Below are 18,803 nucleotides of genomic sequence, written 5' to 3' on the forward strand. Positions count from 1 at the left end.
TCAAAGTCCTAAGTTTGGTTTGTTTGGCCTCTGCATGGAAACACCTCCAGCCTCATCTTCAGCTTCTGCCCATTGAAGAAGCACAAGCTGGTGAGCCCTCGGAGTACTCCAGAGAACATCTGCCTCGCCACGACGAGGTCAAGAAGGCTAATTCTGCCGCACTGATCAGTGAAAATATCTGTTATCTCTGCCTGTGGATGAACATAAAGACCACTTGACACAGTGTCAGCTGCAAGCAGAAAGACTGAGAGGCAGAGAGAGCCTGGCTGAGGAGACAAAAAAAAAAAAAAAAAACAATCCAGCAAGAGAGTCCAGGACACACAGAGAAAGATGTGAAGCTGCTTCAACAGGAGGAGGAGGCCGCCAATGGCTCTAAGTTGATGTGCCAGGAAGGACAGAGAAGATCTTCACTGAGCTGATCTGGTCTGCTGGAGAAAAGAAGCTCTGATGTGAAGCAGCAGATCAGATCCCAGCAGGAAACTGAGGCAGTGAAATGAGCCAGAGCTTCAGGGAGAGAAACTGAGCAGTGAGATCACTGAGCTGAAGAGGAAAGACTTCATGAATCCGAAGCAGCTCAGACAGAGGATCACAACCAGATTCTACACAACTACTCCTCACTCACCAGCTCAGTGATCTACACACTCATCCAGCTCAGGATCCGCCCTCTGGAGTGTACTTTGAGGACGTGACAGCAGCTGTGTCCCAGGTCAGAGGCTCACTACAGGACATTCTGAGTGAGACAGAGACAGAGATTTGGCGAGATTGTGTCTCAAGTGGATGTTTTACTGCCACAACCAGAGCCAGTGACCAGAGATTGACTCTTAAGATATTCACAGGAAATCACACTGGATCCAAACACAGCAAACAGACGTCTGTTATTATCTGAGGGAAACAGGAAAGTAACATATACGAAAGTGAAGAACAGTTCATTCTAATCACCCAGACAGATTCACTGGTTGTTGGCAGGTCCTGAGTAAAGAGAGTCTGACTGGACGTTGTTACTGGGAGGTGGAGGTGAAGGTGGAGGTGGGAGGAGTAGTTGGTGTAGCAGTCACATACAAGAATATCAGAAGAGGCAGGAAAGTCACATGAATGGAATTTGGATTCAATGATAAATCTTGGTCATTATATTGTCTTGTAAACAGTTATAACTTTTATTACAACAGTATCAACACTCCAGTGTCAGATCCTCGGTCCTCCAGAGTAGGAGTGTACCTGATCACAGTGCAGGTGTTCTGTCCTTCTACAGCTGCTTCCTTGACACCATGACCTCCTCCACAGAGTCCAGACCACATCTTCCCACTAGCCTCTTATGCTGGAGTTAGATTTGTTAGCAGACACAGCTGAGTTGTGTAAACTCAAATAGACTCGAGTCATTAAAAGCAGTGATTTTAGATTCTGTGTTTAAATCTTTAACTCTTTTGTCTCTTGCTGTTTGTTGATCAAAGTTCGCCATTGTGACGCTTCTTTGCCCCCAGATCCAAAGCCAAACAAACTGTATTCCTGACGGGCGCACCCGCGATGAACCCACACAAGCAGTTGGATGTTTAAGTTTGTTGAGCTTGACCCATGTTGCATCTCACTGCTTCGCTGTTTTAAGCTGCAGAAGCTTGGGTGAAGCTTTCACATTTCTCCTTGCAGAACAAGTGCAATCTGACAACTGGATGCACAACCACAAGAGGGCGCCTTTTTGTTTTGTGGACTACACTGTGGTATGTGTTGTGCAGACACACTACCAGGCTGGATTCTGTCACAGCCTGGCTCTATAAAACATTCTAACATCTCTCTTTACCTTTTTGAAGTTGCCACGGTAGAGAGGCAGTTATCCAAATGAATCTTTTTCAACACGTGGGCATGAAATTCAAAACTTCAGCTCTTAAGTTTTTTCAGAATGATGAGGGTGCATGTCCTGTGACATTCTGCCCCATGTAAAACATCTATAGTATGTCTCTGTGGGATATCTTTTTCATGCTGTGTGTTAAAATTACTGCATTGTTTCAGTTTTCCATCTTGTTTTCTTTTCTCCACCTCCTGAGCTGAAAAGGTGGAATATAAATGCGTATTCTGGTAAGAAAAACTGCAGCTAGTAACACTCCCATTACTACATGTCCTGCTAAAAAGGGTCTAAGTCTTTATTTGTGTTTTCTAGTTGAATAATTGTTAATGCTTATTTGCTGCTGTCTGAAAAGCAGTAAGTGTATAGTCGTGGGGACTTTGTTTTTAGGCTGCATCTTCTATTCATAGTGATTGGATTTCATCAGTTCAATCAATCAATCAATCAATCAATCAATCAATCAATCAATCACTCAGCTCCACAGTACAAGATGAAACCTATACGTTCATGACCGTTTAGCTTTACAGATTTTGAAAGAAGAAGGCCCCTCACCTTTGAGAGGGTGGTACCAGAGGGCGTGTGACATTTTCTCTTGTGTAACTTCATTTTCTGATTTTCTGATGTGAAATTATGTTTTCTATATATATATATTTCTACTTGTATCATGTATATTCTGACTGTATTCACTTGTTAACTGTGCATCAGTGGTAATAAACTCAAATTCAATATGGATTTCGACTGCTCCTAAACGTTAATGCATCTGACGCTCGACTGTTCAGTTTAACAAATAGTCCAAAGAAATATCTGAATTGATTAATCTCCAGGAAATGTAATGTGAACAGCAGAGGCTTCATTTACATGCAAATTAATCACCAGGATATCAGCAGCGGCATTTTCATATCCTGCTAATATGCCCAGTGAGTGCTGGAGTATTTACCACAGAAACTGAACTCACACAAACCGCAAAATCCGACGGTAAAACAGAAACCAGATCCAGACATGAGCCTCCAACACTTGTTGCATATTAATTCCAGAAATCTCTGTCTCTCTGTGTCTCATATGTCTTGAGAACTGTTCATCTTATCATCTTATCTTGTTAATAAACTTTTAATAAATAGATGGCCAGTGTCCTGTAGCAGTGGCGCCAGGGACTCATCAACGAGGTTGTCAATCACGACAATGGTAACAACAGATTCTTCAGTTTCAGTCTCATCTGTCAATCAGGACTTTTCACAAAGTCTCTATATTATCAAATAACTAATTAAAACCAAACTTATCAACACACTTGAAATACAAGCATCAGTGTGAAAACAACACCTAAAAGTCGATGACGGCTTCACTTTTGGGGAGCTGTCATGTTTCTCCATCTCTTATTTGAGTTACAGTCTCATATTAAGCCTCAATCTGCATAAGGTTTCATTTTACTGAGATTCAAATAGCTGCTGGATTTCTCTCTTCATTTCTTTCTGTTTCATCTCAGTCACTGAAAACTAAATGTTTCAGATTCATCAGCGACTGCACATTGAACAGACAACAACCCAAACGAAACCTGTCAGCATCAGCAACACGGAGTCTGGTCCCCCACCCTGACAACGTTGAAGCGGGTTTCGCCCCCTGAAAAAGTACAGGCTGCACAACTTCTAAAGCTGGTTCTCGCTGCTCATTTGCTGCAAGTCATAAATGCATGTTGATAATAGTGCAGCCACACAGTTTAAATCACTTCCAATACACCTCAATATTGTTTTAGCCTAAATAACACTCAGCACTATAATTGTATGAAGCCGGTGCTGCACACATTTCCCAAAATAAACCATTTTAAAAACAAATTAATGGATTCAGTCGTCACTGAGTGTTTTATTTTGAAACAGGTAGGTAACAGGAAGTGTCGTAAATGTTTGTCCTAACAAACTCGTGCAACCTCGCTTTCTGCACAATGTGGTGCTGCTGGGAATGGGAATACATCGATCAAATCTTGTTTCAGTACAAAGTTGCACTGGTTTTATTTATTGTATTAAACTTCAGAGGGAGCTATTTTGTTTATTATTTGTTGACTAGTTTATTATAAGTTTCAGTTTCCTTAAAAAGAAATACTGCTGTGAGTCTCTCTCCATTTCTTATTCTCTTTGGGATAATGCTCCAAATGTGCTTTCTTCATTAAACATATATGTTTAGTATTTCTAACAAAGTTTTGTGTTGGAGCTTGTGGTATTCCAAATTTGAGGACGATTGAGCCCTGTACAAATAAAATGTAAAACTATTATCATCACCGTCATGATGATTGATGATCAAAGACAAGAAACACTGAGGAAGATGAGTCACTGCAGGAAGTGAACGAGAGCAGAAGGAGCAGAGATCTGTGGCGTCACGTGGAATTCAACTTTGGAGAACTTTGACCTGTGAAAGTCATTAAGTGCTGTCTGATCTGGGTTAACTGTCGAATGACGTGGACTTTGTCAAGTTATCAGTGTTAATAAAACACACCCTGAACATCCTGGAATGATAAAGTTTGTCATTGGCTCATTGCAAAAAGATAACGAAGTTTTACTCTGACTACATATTAACTTGCTCCTACTTTCACCGAGCTGCTGTTAGAAGATAAGTGAGAGGAAGTGTGGTGAAGTTCAGGAGCTGAGGCAACGAGAATAACAGAGTTCGGATCTTGATACAACTTTTGTCAGTTAAAGGGAAACAGATCCAGGACGGTGAGATGGCGAGAGAATTTCAGCTGGAGCAGGAAACATTCTGTTGTTCGATCTTGTCTGGATCCATCAGCTGATCCGGTGACTACTGGCTGTGGACACAGCTACTGTCTATTGTATTAACACCCACTGGGAATAGAGAGAGAGGAAGCTACAGCTGCCCTGAGTGCAGACAGACCTTCACCGAGGCCTGTCCTGGGGAAAAGGTTAGCTGATTTAGTGGAGAAGCTGAAGAAGACTGACTCCAAGCTGCTCCTGCTGATCACTGCCATGCTGACTCAAGATGTGGCCTGGTGATGTCTGCACTGGGAGAAAACTGAAAGCCCAAGTCCTGTTTGGTTTGTTTGGCCTCTTATTGTGAAAAACACTTCAGCCTCATCTTCAGTCAGCTCCATTGAAGAAGCACAAGCTGGTGGGTCAGGCCGAGAAGCCTGCAGGGAGAACATCACTGCCACGATGAGGTGAGCGAAGATGCTGTCGCACTGATCAGCAGTGTATCTGTTATCTCTGCTCTGTGGAGGAACATAAAGCACCACACATACAGTGTCAGCTGCAGTGGTAAAGACTGGAGAGGCAGAGAGAGCTCAGCTGAGGAGACAAACAATCCAGCAGAGAGTCCAGGACACAGAGAAAGATGTGAAGCCTAACAGGAGGAGGAGGTTTGCCAATGGCTCTGCTGATAAAGCAGTGAAGGACAGTGAGAAGATCTCACTGAGCTGATCCGTCTGCTGGAGAAAAGAAGCTCTGATGAAGCAGCAGATCCCAGCAGGAAACTGAAGTGAGTCGAGCCAGAGAGCTTCAGGAGAGACTGAGCAGGAGATCACTGAGCTGAAGAAGAGGAAAGACTAAGTGAACTGAAGCAGCTCAGACACAGAGGATCGCTAACGGAAGCCTCACAACTACCCTCACTGTCACCACTCAGTGAATCTACACTCATCCAGCATCAGGATCCGTCCCTCTGAGGTTCTCCTGAGGACGTGGATGAGGCAGCTGTGTCCCAGGTCAGAGGTCGACTTACAGGACATTCTGAGTGAGACAGAGACAGAGATTTACAGATTGTGTCTCAAGGGATGTTTTACTGTTACTGTCCAGAGCCAGAGACCTCAGAGCTGACTTCTCTTAAGATATTTTTACAGAAAATCACACTGATCCAACACAGCACACATGTCTGTTATTATCTGAGGTAGAAAAGTACATGTAATGAAAAGAAGATCAGTCTTATTCTAATCACCCAGACAGATTCACTAAGTGGCAGGTCCCGAGGCAGAGAGAGAGTCTGACTGGACGTTGTTACTGGGAGGTGGAGGTGGAGGTGAAGGGGTGTGAGAGGAGAAGTTGGTGTAGCAGTCAGCATACAAGAATATCAGAAGAGCAGGACAGGTGAATGTAGATTTGATTCAATGATAAATCTTGGTCATTGAGTATTGTTATGGAACAGATATATGTTTTACAACAGCATCAGGACTCCCAGTAAGGTTAGGTCTCGGTCCTCCAGAGTAGGAGTGTACCTGGATCCCAGTGCGTGGTGTTCTGTCATTCTATGCCTCTGACACTAAGGATTCTCCTCCACAGTATCCAGACCACATTCACCTCAACCCCTCTATGCTGGAGTTAGTTTATTATTCTGGAGACACAGTTTTGTGCCCTGTAAACTCAAATAGACTCGAGTCTTTAAAAAAAGCAGTGATTTAGATTATGTGTTTAAATCTTTAACTTCTTTTGTCTCCATGTTTGTTGATCAAAGTTCGGCCAGACGCTTGCCCGCACAGAGATCAGCTGTCAATCATTCCTGACGGGCGTGCACTATGATGTCCTCTCTCATTGGTCGTTGTGTTGATGTTTAAGTTTGCTGAGCTGGACCCATGCTGCACTTCACTGCTCGTTGCTTTTAAGCTGCATTGGTGAAGTTTTCACATTTCTCCTTGCAGAACAAGTGCAATCTGAAAACTGATGCACAACCACAAGAGGGCGCTTTGTTTTGTGGAACTGTGGTATGTAAGCAGTGACAACCATCTGTCAGGCTGGACTCCTGTCACAGCCTGGCTCTATAAAACATTCTAACATCTCTCTTTACCTTTAGTTACATGGCAGAGGTTATCCAAATGAATCCTTTTCAACACGTGCATGAAATTCAAAAACTTCAGCTCTTCTTGGGCTCTTTTCAGAGATGTGTGGGTGCATGTCCCGTACACTGCCCATGAAAATATCTATATGTTCTGTGGGATATCTTCTTCATGCTGTGTTAAAATTACTGCATTGTTTCAGTTTTCCATCTTTGTTTTCTTTTCTCCACCTCCTGAGCTGAAAAGGTGAAATATGTAACTGCACTTTTAATGAAGAAAACTCGACATGAGCATCTGTTTTCTTCATTGTTTGCTTCTTTAAAGTGGCTTTAAGTCTTATTTGTGTTTTCAGTTGAATAATTGTTGATGTGCTTATTTGGTTGCTGTCTTGAAAAGCAGTGTAAGTGTATAGTCGGGGGACTTTTTGTTTAGGGCTGCACTGCCCAGTATTGATTTCATCAATCAATCAATCAATCAATCAATCAATCAATCAATCAATCATCTCAATCAATCAATCACTTCCAGCTCCACAGGATAAGATATAGGGTCCGGCACGCTCATGACTGTTTAGTTTACAGCCTCTTGGAAAAATAGCGCCCTCACCTTGAGAGGGTGGTACCAGAGGGCGCGGTGACATTTTCTCTCTCTCTCTTGTGTAACTTCATTTTTCTGATTTTCTGATGAAATTATGCTTTCATATATATATTTGTTTTGTATCATGTATATTCTCTGACTGTGGTATTCACTTATAACTGTGCATCAGTGGAAATAAACTCAAATTCAATATGGATTTCGACTGCTCCTAAACGTTAATGCATCTGACGCTCGACTGTTCAGTTTAACAAATAGTCCAAAGAAATATCTGAATTGATTAATCTCCAGGAAATGTAATGTGAACAGCAGAGGCTTCATTTACATGCAAATTAATCACCAGGATATCAGCAGCGGCATTTTCATATCCTGCTAATATGCCCAGTGAGTGCTGGAGTATTTACCACAGAAACTGAACTCACGCAAACCGCAAAATCCGACGGTAAAACAGAAACCAGATCCAGACATGAGCCTCCAACACTTGTTGCATATTAATTCCAGAAATCTCTGTCTCTCTGTGTCTCATATGTCTTGAGAACTGTTCATCTTATCATCTTATCTTGTTAATAAACTTTTAATAAATAGATGGCCAGTGTCCTGTAGCAGTGGCGCCAGGGACTCATCAACGAGGTTGTCAATCACGACAATGGTAACAACAGATTCTTCAGTTTCAGTCTCATCTGTCAATCAGGACTTTTCACAAAGTCTCTATATTATCAAATAACTAATTAAAACCAAACTTATCAAAACACTTGAACATACATCAGTGTGAAAACAACGACTCCAAAAGTCGAGAGATTTGGCTTCACTCTTGGGGAACTGTCGCCCATCTTTATTTACAGTCTCATATTCAAGCCTCAACTCCCCAGCAGGTTTCTATTTCACTGAGATTCAACAGCTAAGCAGATTTTCTTCATTTCTTTCTTATTTCCATCTCTGTAGTCACTGAAAACTAAATGTTTGTGATTCATCAGCGACTGCGCACATTGAACAGACAACAACCCAAAACGAAAACCTGTCACATCAGCAAACACGGAGTCTGTCCCCACCCTGACAACGTTGAAGTGAGCTTGCCCCCAGTGGTAGCACAGGCTGTGACAACTTCTAAAGCTGGTTCTCCGCTGCTCATTTGCTGCAAGTCATGTGTAAATGTATGTTGATAACAGTGCAGCACACAAGCTTTAACTACTTGAAGCAGACCTCACTATTTGTTTTACTCAAATAAACACCAGCACTATACTGTATGAAGCCGGTGCTGCACACATTTCAAAATAAAACCCTTTTAAAAACAAATTAATGGATTCAGTCAACAGAAACACTGGAGTGTTTTTATTTTGAAACAGGTAGGCAACAGGAAGTGTCGCAAAAATGTTTGTCCTGAATAAACTCACTGTGCAACTCCGCTTTCTGCACAATGTGGTGCTGCTGAACTGGGAATACTGATCAAACTCAAGTTTCAGTACAAGGTTGTACTGGTTTTATTTATTGTATTAAACTTCAGGGAGCTATTTTGTTTATTTGTTGACTAGTTTATTATAAGTTTCAGTTTCCTTAAAAAGAAATACTGCTGGGAGTTCCTCCTCCACTTCTTATTCCCTGGTAAAACGTCAACACAATTAAAAGAGCATTAATAATAATAATGCCAATGATATTGAAAAAGAATAAAAATAGCAGACACCAACAAGCAGCTTTAAAAAGGTAATAATACAATACAATGTAATGTTCAAAACGTCCTTTCTTCATTAAACATATGCTTGAAGGCATTTCAACAAAGTTTTGTGTTGGAGCTTGTGGTATTCCAAATTTGAGGACGATTGAGCCTGTACAAATAAAATGTAAAACTATTATCATCACCGTCATGATGATTGATGATCAAAGACAAGAAACACTGAGGAAGATGAGTCACTGCAGGAAGTGAACGAGAGCAGAAGGAGCAGAGATCTGTGGCGTCACGTGGAATTCAACTTTGGAGAACTTTGACTCCATAAAAAAGTCATTAAGTGCTGTCTGATTCAAGTTAACTGTCGCACGACGTGACTTTGTCAAGCACGTGTTAATAAACACACCCTGAACATCCTGAATGAAGCAAAGCTTGTAATTGGTTCTCATTGCAAAGATAACGAAGTTTTTACTTCTGACTACAGATAACTTGCTCTGCCTTCATAACAGCTGCTGTTAGAAGATATGAGAGTGAAGTGTGGTGAAGTTCAGGAGCTGAGAGGCAACGAGAATAACACAGAGTTCGGATCTTGATACAACTTTTGTCAGTTAAAGGGAAACTGAGATCCAGACGGTGAGATGGCGCAGAGAGAATTCTCAGCTGGAGCAGGAAACATTCTGCTGTTCGATCTGTCTGGATCCACTCGAAGGGATCCGCAGACTATTGGCTGTGGGACACAGCCACTGTAAGAGCTGTACACACCCACTGGGACAAGGAGAGAGAGGAAGCTACAGCTGCCGAGTGTGACAGACCTTCACACCGAGCAAGGCCTGTCCTGGGGAAAAGCACCATGATTTTAGTGGAGAAGCTGAAGAAGACTGGGACTCCAAGCCGCTCCTGCTGATCACTTCTATGTTGACCTAGGATGTGGCCTGTGATGTCTGCACTGGGAGAAACTAAAAGCTCAAGTCCTGTTTGGCTTTGTTTTTTGGCTCTCTTATTGTGAAAATACCTCCAGCTCATCTTCAGTCAGTCTACTGAAGAAGCATGTTGGTGGAGCTGGCTGGAGAAGCTCCAGGAGAACATCTGCCTCGCCACGATGAGGTGATGAAGATGTTCTGCCGCACCGGATCAGTGAGAGTGTATCTGTTATCTCTGCTCTGTGGATGAACATAAAGGCTACGACACAGTGCTGTCAGCTGCAGCAGAAAGGATCACTGAGAGGCAGAGAGAGCTCGGCTGAGAGACAAACAATCCAGCAGAGAGTCCAGGACACAGAGAAAGACGTGAAGCTGCTTCAACAGGAGGAGGAGGCCACACCGGCTCTGCTGGATAAAGCAGTGGAGGACAGTGAGAGCACCCTACTGAGCTGATCCTCGTCTGCTGAGAAAAGAAGCCTTGATGAAGCAGCAGATCAGATCCCAGCAGGAAACTTTGAGGAGTTTTAGTCAGAGAGGCTTCAGAGTGAGACTGGAGCAGTGAGATCACTGAGCTGAAGAGGAAAGACCATGAACTGAAGCAGCTCTCAGACACAGAGGATCACAACCAGATTCTGCTACTAACTACCCTCACTGTCACCACTAGTGGATCTACACACTCATCCAGCATCAGGACTGTCTCCTCTGAGGTTCTTTGAGGATTTGACAGCAGGCTGTGTCCCAGGTCAGGAGGTCAATTACAGATATTCTGAGTGAGATAGAGACAGAGAGATTTTACAGATTGTGTCTCAAGTGGATGTTTTACTGCCACAACTAGAGCCAGACCAGGAGCTTGATTCTAAGATATTTACAGAAAATCACACTGGATCCAAACACAGCACACAGACGCTCTGTTATTATCGAGGGAAACAGAAAGCAATACTGATGGCACGAGTGAAGAACAGTTCATTCTAATCACCTGACAGATTCACTGGTTGCTGGCAGGTCCTGAGTAAAAAGAGAGAGTCTGACTGACGTTGTTACTGGGAGGTGGAGGTGAAGGTGGAGGTGGGAGGAGTAGTTGGTGTAGCAGTCACATACAAGAATATCAGAAGAGCAGGAAAGTCACATGAATGTGAATTTGGATTCAATGATAAATCTTGGTCATTATATTGTCTTGTAAACAGTTATAACTTTTATTACAACAGCATCAAGACTCCACTGTCAGGTCCTCTGTCCTCCAGAGTAGGAGTGTACCTGGATCACAGTGCAGGTGTTCTGTCCTTCTACAGTCTCCTTGACACCATGACTCTCCTCCAGAGTCCTGAACACCAGCTTTCACATTTCTCCTTGCAAACAAGTGCAATCTGACAACTGATGCACAACCACAAGAGGGCGCCTTGTTTTGTGGACTACACTGTGGTATGTGTTGTGCAGACACCATCTGTCAGGTTGGACTCTGTCACAGCCTGGCCTCATAAAACATTCTAACATCCTCTTTACCTTTAGCGCGCCTGCAGAGGTTATCCGTGAATCCTTTTCAACACGTATGGCATGAAATTCAAAAACTTCAGCTCTTCTTGGGGTTTTTCAGAATGATGTGAGGGTGTATGTCCCGACACTCTGCCCATGAAAACATCTATAGTATGTTCTGTGGGATATTTTCATGCTAAAAGTTAAAAATTACTGCATTGGTTTCAGTTTCCATCTTTGTTTTCTTTCTCCACCTCCTGAGCTGAAAGAGGAAATATAACTGCACTTTAATAAAGAAAATCCCCGACATGAGCATCTGTTTTCATTGTTTGCTTCTTTTGAAGTGGCTTTGTCTTTATTTTGTGTTTCTGCTGAAGAAGAAAGATCGTGCGTTTATTTGGTTGCTGTCTTGAAAAAGCAGTAAGTGTATAGTCGGGGACTTGTTTTTAGGCTGCACTATTCAGTGATTGATTTCATCAGTTCAACTAATCAATCAATCAATCAATCAATCAATCAGCCTCCACAGGACAAGAGGCAGGGTCCTATAATGCTCATGACTGTTTTAGTTTATAGTTTTGAAAAAAAGAAGAAGGCCCTCACCTTGAGAGAGGGTGGTACCAGAGGGCGTGTGACATTTTCTCTTGTGTAACTTCATTTTCTGATTTTCCGATGTGAAATTATGTTTTCATATATATATATATTTTACTTGTACTGAAAGTATATTCTGACTGTATTCACTTGTTAACTGTGCAGATCAGTGGTAATAAACTCAAATTCAATTTGGATTTCGACTGCTCCTAAACGTTAATGCATCTGACGCTCGACTGTTCAGTTTAACAAATAGTCCAAAGAAATATCTGAATTGATTAATCTCCAGGAAATGTAATGTGAACAGCAGAGGCTTCATTTACATGCAAATTAATCACCACAGATATCGTAGCAGCTGCATTTTCATATCCTGTTAATATGCCCAGTGAGTGCTGGAGTATTTACCACAGAAACTGAACTCACACAAACCGCAAAATCCGACGGTAAAACAGAAACCAGATCCAGACATGAGCCTCCAACACTTGTTGCATATTAATTCCAGAAATCTCTGTCTCTCTGTGTCTCATATGTCTGAGAACTATATCTTATCGGTTCACACAATATACATTGATATTAATAAACTTTTTAATAATAGATGACCAGTGGTCCTGGTATGCAGTGACGCTGTGGACTCATCAACGAGGTTGTCAATCACGACAATGGTAACAACAGATTCTTCAGTTTCAGTCTCATCTGTCAATCAGGACTTTTCACAAAGTCTCTATATTATCAAATAACTAATTAAAACCAAACTTATCAACACACTTGAACATACATCAGTGTGAAAACAACGACCTAAAAGTCGAGATGATTTGGCTTCACTTTTGGGGAGCTGTCATGTCGTCCATCTTTATTTACAGTCTCATATTCAAGCCTCAACTCTGCAGGTTTCCATTTCCACTGAGATTCAACAGCTGCTGGATTTCCTCTTCATTTCTTTCTGGTTTCATCTCAGTCACTGAAAAACTAAATGTTTGAGATTCATCAGCGACTGCGCACATTGAACAGACAACAACCCAAAACGAAAACCTGTCACATCAGCAAACACGGAGTCTGTCCCCCACCCTGACAACGTTGAAGTGGAGCTCTTTCGCCCCCCAGTGGTAGCACAGGCTGTGACAACTTCTAAAGCTGGTTCTCGCTGCTCTCATTTGCTGCAAGTCATGTAAATGTATGTTGATAACAGTGCAGCCACACAAGTTTAAATCACTTCCAATACACCTCAATATTGTTTTACCTAAATAAACACCAGCACCCACTGTATGAAGTCGTGGTGCTGCAATAGACATTTCAAAATAAAACCCTTTAAAACAAATGGATTCAGTCAACAGAAACACTGGAGTGTTTTTATTTTGAAACAGGTAGGCAACAGGAAGTGTCGCAAAAATGTTTGTCCTGAATGTGTACTCGCCAGCAACCCGCTTTCTGCATACTGGGAAGGCTGAACTGAATATTGATCAAACTCAAGCTCTTAAGTACAAGGTTGTACTGGTTTTATTTATTGTATTAAACTTCAGGGAGCTATTTTTGTTTATTTGTTGACTAGTTTTCTATTATAAGTTTCAGTTCTTAAAAAGAAATACTGCTGAAGTCTCCTCCACTTCTTATTTCCTTCAGGATAATGTTCAAACGTCCTTCATTAAACATATGCTTTTCGTTAAGGCATTTCAGAACAAAGTTTTGGTGTTGGAGCTTGTGGTATTCCAAATTTGAGGACGATTGAGCACTGTACAATAAATGTAAACTATTATCATCACTGGCCATGATGATTGGATGATCAAAGACAAGAAACACTGAGGAAGATGAGTCACTGCAGGAAGTGAACGAGCAGAAGGAGCAGATCTAAAGCGCCACGGAATTCAACTTTGGAGAACTCTGACCTGCTAAAGTCATTAAGTGCTGCTGTCTGATCTAAGTTAACTGTCGAACGACGTGACTTTGTCAAGTTATCAGTGTTAATACAAAATACACCTAACATCTCTGAGGCAAAGTTGTCATTGGCTCTCATTGCAAAGATACCCAGTTTTACTCTGACTACAGCACAACTTGCTCCGCCTTCAACGAGCTGCTGTTAAAGATAAGTGGAGAGGAAGTGTGGTGAAGTTCGTGAGCTGAGAGGCACGAGAATAACAGTCTGATTCACAATAACTTTGTCAGTTAAAGGGAAACTGAGATCCAGGACGGTGAGATGGCGCAGAGAGAATTTCAGCTGGCGAGGAAACATTCTGCTGTTCGGACCTGTCTGGATCCACCAATGATCTCAGACTACTGGCTGTGGACACAGCTACTGTAAGAGCTGTATACCACCCACTGGGACAATGGGGAGAGAGAGGCTTGCAGGCTGCTGAGTGTAGACAGACCTTCACACCGAGGCCTGTCCTGGGGAAAAGCACCATGTTAGCCATCAGGAGAAGCTGAAGAAGACTGACTCCAAGCCGCTCCTGCTGATCACTGCTATGCTGGACCTGAAGCATGGCCTGTGATGTCTGCACTGGGAGAAAACTGAAAGCTCAAGTCCTGCTTGGCTTGGTTTGGCCTCTTATTGTGAAAACACCTCCAGCCTCATCTTCAGCCGGGGGCCTTGCATTGAAGAAGCATGCTGGTGGAGCCGTCGGAGAAGCTCCACCCAGGAGAACATCTGCTCTGCCACGATGAGGTGATGAAGATGTTCTGCCGACTGATCAGCAGTGTATCTGTTATCTCTCGGCTCTGTGGAGGAACATAAAGCGACCACGACACAGCCAGCTGCAGCAGAAAGGACTGAGAGGCAGAGAGAGCTCGGGCTGAGGGAGACAAACAATCCAGCAGAGAGTCCAGGACACAGAGAAGATGTGGTTGCTTCAACAGGAGGAGGAGGCCATCAATGGCTCTGCTGGATAAAGAGTGGAGGACAGTGAGAAGATCTTCACTGAGCTGATCCGTCTGCTGGAGAAAAGGAAGCCTATGTGAAGCGCAGATCAGATCCCAGCAGGAAACTGAAGTGTGAGTCGAGGCCAGAGAGCTTCAGGAGAGATTGGAGCAGGAGATCACTGAGCTGAAGAGGAAAGACTGAACTGGAGCAGCTCTCAGACACAGAGGATCACAACCAAGCCCCTACACAACTACCCTCACTGTCACCACTCAGTGGATCTACACACTCATCCAGATCAGGATCCGTCCTCTGAGGAACTTTGAGGACGGACAGCAGAGCCAAAATCCCCAGGTCAGAGGTCGTATCACAGGACATTCTCTGAGGAGACAGAGACAGAGATTTTACAGATTGTGCCCTAAGTGGATGTTTTACTGCCACAACTGAGCCAGAGACTCAGAGCGACTTCTTAAGATATTCACAGGAAATTCCACATTGATCCAAGCAAAATGGTGACGCCTGTTATTATCTGAGAAAAATAGAAAGTAACATGCACGAAAGTGAAGATCAGTCTTATTCGATCACACAGACACGCATTGATTGTTGGTAGGTCCTGGAGTAGAGTCTGACTGGGACGTGTTACTGGGAGGTGGAGGTGGAGGTGAAGGTGAGAGGAGTAGTTGGTGTAGTAGTCACATACAAGAATATCAGAAGAGCAGGAGACTAGGCATCGTAGATTTGGATTCAATGATAAATCTTGGTCATTGGTATTGTTATAAACAGATATATGTTTTTACAACAGCATCAGGACTCCAGTGTCAGGTCCTTGGTCCTCAGGAGAGGAGTGTACCTGATCCCAGTGCAGTGTGTTCTGTCCTTCTACAGCCTCCCTCGACACTGAGATTCCTCCTCCTCGACAGAGTCCATCTACATTCACCAGCCTCTATGCTGGAGTTAGGTTTATCCTGCAGACACAGCTGAGTTCTGTAAACTCAAATAGATTCCTGTCTAAAAGCAGTGATTTAGATTCTGTGTTTAAATCTTTAACTCTTTTGTCTCCATGTTTGTTGGACGTGTCTTCGCTATGGTGACGTTTCTGCTCCGCATTGGTGAGATCAGCTGTCAATCATCTCTGACGGGCGGCACTCTGATGTCCTCCTCCTCATTGGTCGCTGTGTTGATGTTTAAGTTTGTTGAGTTGACCCATGTTGCATCCTCACTGCTCGTTGGTTTAAGCTGCAGAAGTTTGGTGAAGCTTTCTTCCTGCAGAATGGGCAATCTGAAACTGATGCACAACCACAAGAGGGCGCCTTTGTTTTGTGGACCACACCCTGTGGTATGTGTTGTGCAGACAACTTTCATCTGTCAGGCTGACTCTGTCACAAAGCCTGGCTCTAAATGCAGGGAAACATTCTAACATCTCTTTACCTTTGAAGCTGCTACTTTTGCAGAGGTTATCCAAATGAATCCTTTCAACACGGGCATGAAATTCAAAAAAAAACTTAGCTCTTCTTATGGGTTTTCAGAATGATGTGAGGGTGCATGTCCCGCACACACTCTGCCTTTCATGTGAAAACATCTATAGTATGTTCTGTGGGATATCTTTTCATGCTGTGTTAAAATTACTGCATTGTTTCAGTTTTCCATCTTGTTTTCTCTCTCCACCTCCCATTGAAAAGGTGAAATATGTAACTGCACTTTTTAATAAAGAAAACTTCGACATGAGCATCTGTTTTCATTGTTTGCTTTTTTAAAGTGGCTTTAAGTCTTTTATTTGTGTTTTCAGTTGAATAATTGTTAATGTGCTTATTTGGTGCTGTCTTGAAAAAGCAGTAAGTGTATAGTCGGGGGACTTTGTTTTTAGGGCTGCAACTTATTCAGTGATTGATTTCATCAGTTCAATCAATCAATCAATCAATCAATCAATCAATCAATCAATCACTCAGCTCCACAGGACAAGACAGGGTCCCATAATGCTCATGACTGTTTAGTTTACAGTTTCTTGGAAAAAGAAGAAGGCCCCTCACCTTTGAGAGGGTGGTACCAGAGGGCGTGTGACATTTTCTCTTGTGTAACTTCATTTTCTGATTTTCTGATGTGAAATTATGTTTTCTATATGTATATATTTCTACTTGTATCAAGTATATTCTGACTGTATTCACTTGTTAACTGTGCATCAGTGGTAATAAACTCAAATTCAATATGGATTTCGACTGCTCCTAAACGTTAATGCATCTGACGCTCGACTGTTCAGTTTAACAAATAGTCCAAAGAAATATCTGAATTGATTAATCTCCAGGAAATGTAATGTGAACAGCAGAGGCTTCATTTACATGCAAATTAATCACCAGGATATCAGCAGCGGCATTTTCATATCCTGCTAATATGCCCAGTGAGTGCTGGAGTATTTACCACAGAAACTGAACTCACACAAACCGCAAAATCCGACGGTAAAACAGAAACCAGATCCAGACATGAGCCTCCAACACTTGTTGCATATTAATTCCAGAAATCTCTGTCTCTCTGTGTCTCATATGTCTTGAGAACTGTTCATCTTATCGGTTTCACACAATATACATTGGATATTAATAAACTTTTAATAAATAGATGACCAGTGTCCTGTAGCAGTGGCGCCAGGGACTCATCAACGAGGTTGTCAATCACGACAATGGTAACAACAGATTCTTCAGTTTCAGTCTCATCTGTCAATCAGGACTTTTCACAAAGTCTCTATATTATCAAATAACTAATTAAAACCAGTATCAACACTTGAACATAAGCATCAGCAGGAAAACAACGATCAAAAGCCGAGATGATTTGCTTCACTTTGGGGATATTGCGTCGTCCATCTTTATTACAGTCTCATTCAAGCCTCAACTCTGCAGGCTTCATTTCACCGAGATTCAACAGCTGCTGGATTTCCTCTTCATTTCTTTCTGGTTTCATCTCAGTCACTGAAAAACTAAATGTTTCAGATTCATCAGCGACTGCGCACATTGAACAGACAACAACCCAAAACGAAAACCTGTCACATCAGCAAACACGGAGTCTGTCCCCCACCCTGACAACGTTGAAGTGGAGCTCTTTCGCCCCCCAGTGGTAGCACAGGCTGTGACAACTTCTAAAGCTGGTTCTCGCTGCTCTCATTTGCTGCAAGTCATGTAAATGTATGTTGATAACAGTGCAGCCACACAAGTTTAAATCACTTCCAATACACCTCAATATTGTTTTACTCAAATAAAGCCAGCACTATAAATTGTATGAAGTTTCGGTGCTGCACACATTTCAAAAATAAACCCTTTAAAAACAAATTAATGGATTCAGTCACTGAAACACTGAGTGTTTTTATTTTGAAACAGGTAGGCAACAGGAAGTGTCGCAAAAATGTTTGTCCTGAATAAACTCACTGTGCAACTCCGCTTTCTGCACAATGTGGTGCTGCTGAACTGGGAATACTGATCAAACTCAAGTTTCAGTACAAGGTTGTACTGGTTTTATTTATTGTATTAAACTTCAGGGAGCTATTTTGTTTATTTGTTGACTAGTTTATTATAAGTTTCAGTTTCCTTAAAAAGAAATACTGCTGGGAGTTCCCTCCACTTCTTATTCTCAGATAATGTTCAAACGTCCTTTCTTCATTAAACATATGCTTGAAGGCATTTCAACAAAGTTTTGTGTTGGAGCTTGTGGTATTCCAAATTTGAGGACGATTGAGCCCTGTACAAATAAAATGTAAAACTATTATCATCACCGTCATGATGATTGATGATCAAAGACAAGAAACACTGAGGAAGATGAGTCACTGCAGGAAGTGAACGAGAGCAGAAGGAGCAGAGATCTGTGGCGTCACGTGGAATTCAACTTTGGAGAACTTTGACCTGCGAAAGTCATTAAGTGCTGTCTGATCTGGGTTAACTGTCGAATGACGTGGACTTTGTCAAGTTATCAGTGTTAATAAAACACACCCTGAACATCCTGGAATGAAGCAAAGCTTGTAATTGGCTCCTCATTGCAAAAAGACAACGGGTAGCTCTACTCTGACTACATAACCTGTTCCCGCCTTCACCGAGCTGCTGTTAGAAGATAAGTGAGAGTGAAGTGTGGTAGTTCAGGAGCTGAGAGGCAACGAG

The 18,803-nt window shown here is 42.3% G+C and overlaps 1 pseudogene; it reads left to right on the forward strand.

The window, feature by feature from the left end:
• Positions 1–205: 205 nt before the first annotated feature.
• The window catches only part of LOC124854445, a 20,294-nt pseudogene continuing 1,696 nt past the window's right edge, over positions 206–18,803 (forward strand).

The sequence above is a fragment of the Hippoglossus stenolepis genome, chromosome 11 (genome assembly GCF_022539355.2).
Source record: "Hippoglossus stenolepis isolate QCI-W04-F060 chromosome 11, HSTE1.2, whole genome shotgun sequence".
Classification (NCBI taxonomy): domain Eukaryota; kingdom Metazoa; phylum Chordata; class Actinopteri; order Pleuronectiformes; family Pleuronectidae; genus Hippoglossus; species Hippoglossus stenolepis.